The following is a 2,500-nucleotide window of genomic DNA, read 5'->3' as shown; positions in this document are numbered from 1 at the left end:
TTTCTCTCTCTTTCCTTTGGTGAGGAGAATTAAAATTTAATCTCGTTTTAGTGGAGGTTGCCCCGTAAATAATGCCTCCTTCACCTGTGTAACCCGGGCAATTAGGTTACCTGGCAGAGGTGAGTGGCTGGTGCTTCCTTGTTATTTTGTGGGTAACTTGTTTATTTATTTATTTATTTTTTTGTTATTGATCGTTGTTATATTTTTTGTATTTATTGCTCTTATTTTTTTCAACGGCTTCTTGGTTCTCCTCCTCCTCCCCCTCCTCTTCCTCTTTCTCTTCCTCTTCCTCTTCCTCTTCCTCCTTCTCCTTTAGCCTTCTGCTATGCTGTCCTGTCTCTCTTCACTGTAGCTAGTTAGAAGTAGTTACCAAACAGCCTTGCAAGGACCAAAAGGTCTGTTGCTGTTTGGCTTTCCTTTGTATTCCTTTGTATTCCTTCTCCTTCTCCTCCTTCTCCTCCTCCTCCTTCTCCTTTTCCTCCTCCATTTTCTTTTCATTTTCGGTTCGTTTCTTTATTTCTTTTTGCAAGACCTCGGTCACTCTAAGCTTGTTTTGTTATGTCTCTTGTTTTTATTTAGTTTCTACATTTTCTTGTCTCTTTCCTTGTTACATTTTCTTCTTTTTCTCTTTCTTCATCTTCGTTTCCCAAGGTTTCTGTATCTCTTCTTTCGTGCCCTCCTAATTCCTTTCACATCCACTTATTCTCCTTTCACGGTCACTTTACTCCACTTACCTAATCTTAACTACCTCCCCGTACCCTTCTCTCACCTCCATACCCCTTCCCCCCTCCCCTATTCCCTTTAAGATTCGTTTTCTCTCACACTCGTCATCTTCCATCTCTCTATATCCTATCTTTCCATTTACAGATATTCCCTTTTCTTTCCTGTTACCTTTTTCTCACATTCTTATCATCTGCCTCTTTTATTATTCTGTTCCTTTCAATGGTCAGTTTTTCTCATGCTTATTATTCTTCACTCATCTCAACTCTTTCCTCCCATCCTCACCCATTTCTTTTCCTCTCCTGTTTCCTTCATCTTACATTCTTCTAACCAATCTCCATTCTTTCCTCTCTCCTCCTGGTCTGGGTCTGGCTAATCTGACCTCCTCCCTTCCCCTTCTCTTTCCCTCCCTCCTCCCCATCTTCCCTCTCTCCTTCACTCTCTCGTCACGTCTTAGCGAAACCAGAAGCTGTAGATCTTAGGTAACCTTTGCTTTTCCTCCCTCTGTTTCCCTTTCCTCCCTTCCTCCTTCCTTCCTTCCTTCCCTTCATCACTCCTACCCTTTCTCCCTTCTTCTCTCTCTTCCTTTCTTCCTTTCCTTTTTTTCCCTCCTTTTCTCCATCCCATCTCCTCACAGTTTCAAGTCTTTCCGTAATAATCTCTCCTCCTCCTCCTCCTCCTCCTCCTCCTCCTCCTCCTCCTCCTCCTCCTCCTTTTCTTAGCCTTTGTGACCTCTGTGCTCTCTCTCTCTCTCTCTCTCTCTCTCTCTCTCTCTCTCTCTCTCTCTCTCTCTCTCTCTCTCTCTCTCTCTCTCTCGTTGTTTCTGATTCTTTGATATCTTGGAATTATTTCTGTTTTGTGTATGTATTTTTCTTTTTCTTTCTCTCTTTCCTTCTCACTCTTATATTCCTTCCGCCTTTCCTGTTTTCTTTTCCTGCTTCCTTTCCTGCCTTCTTGTTTGCTTGCTTCCTTCCTTCCTTCCTTCCTTCCTTCCTTCCTTCCTTCCTTCCTTCCTTCTTTCCTTCCTTCCTTCCTTCCTTCTTTCCTTGTTTCCTTCCTTCCTCTTTCTCCCTCTGCCGGTAATTTTATTTTTTACGACTTCATTATATCAGTCTTTCATCATTTTGCTCTAGTTTCTCTGTGACCCGATTTTTTCTTTTTTTCTCTCTCTCTCTCTCTCTCTCTCTCTCTCTCTCTCTCTCTCTCTCTCTCTCTCTCTCTCTCTCTCTCTCTCTCTCTCTCTCTCTCTCTCTCTCTCTCTCATACTAGGTCAGCTTTTCCACACTAGTTGCTCCTCCTCCTCCTCCTCCTCCTCCTCCTCCTCCTCCTCCTCCTCCTCCTCCTCCTCCTCCTCCTCCTCCTCCTCCTCCTCCTCCTCCTCCTCCTCCTCCTCCTCCTCCTCCTCCTCACCTCAACATACACACACACACACACACACACACACACACACACACACACACACACACACACACACACACACACACACACACACACACACACACACACACACACACACACACACACACCATTGACTTAAAATTTGCCAAAAAAAAGAAAAAAAAAGGAGGATGAAAGTGCAAGCAAACGTGAAAAGAATGCAACACTGGAGTTCTCTAATTTGGAAGGAACGTGCTATCTTCAAACACCTGTATATTTCTCTCTCTCTCTCTCTCTCTCTCTCTCTCTCTCTCTCTCTCTCTCTCTCTCTCTCTCTCTCTCTCTCTCTCTCTCTCTCTCTCTCTCTCTCTCTCTCTCTCTCTCTCTGTGTTATTTGTCGCCT

This window comes from Scylla paramamosain, chromosome 24 (assembly GCF_035594125.1).
Source record: "Scylla paramamosain isolate STU-SP2022 chromosome 24, ASM3559412v1, whole genome shotgun sequence".
Taxonomy (NCBI): domain Eukaryota; kingdom Metazoa; phylum Arthropoda; class Malacostraca; order Decapoda; family Portunidae; genus Scylla; species Scylla paramamosain.
The sequence above is the reverse complement of the archived record's forward strand: the minus strand, read 5'-3'. Positions refer to the sequence as shown.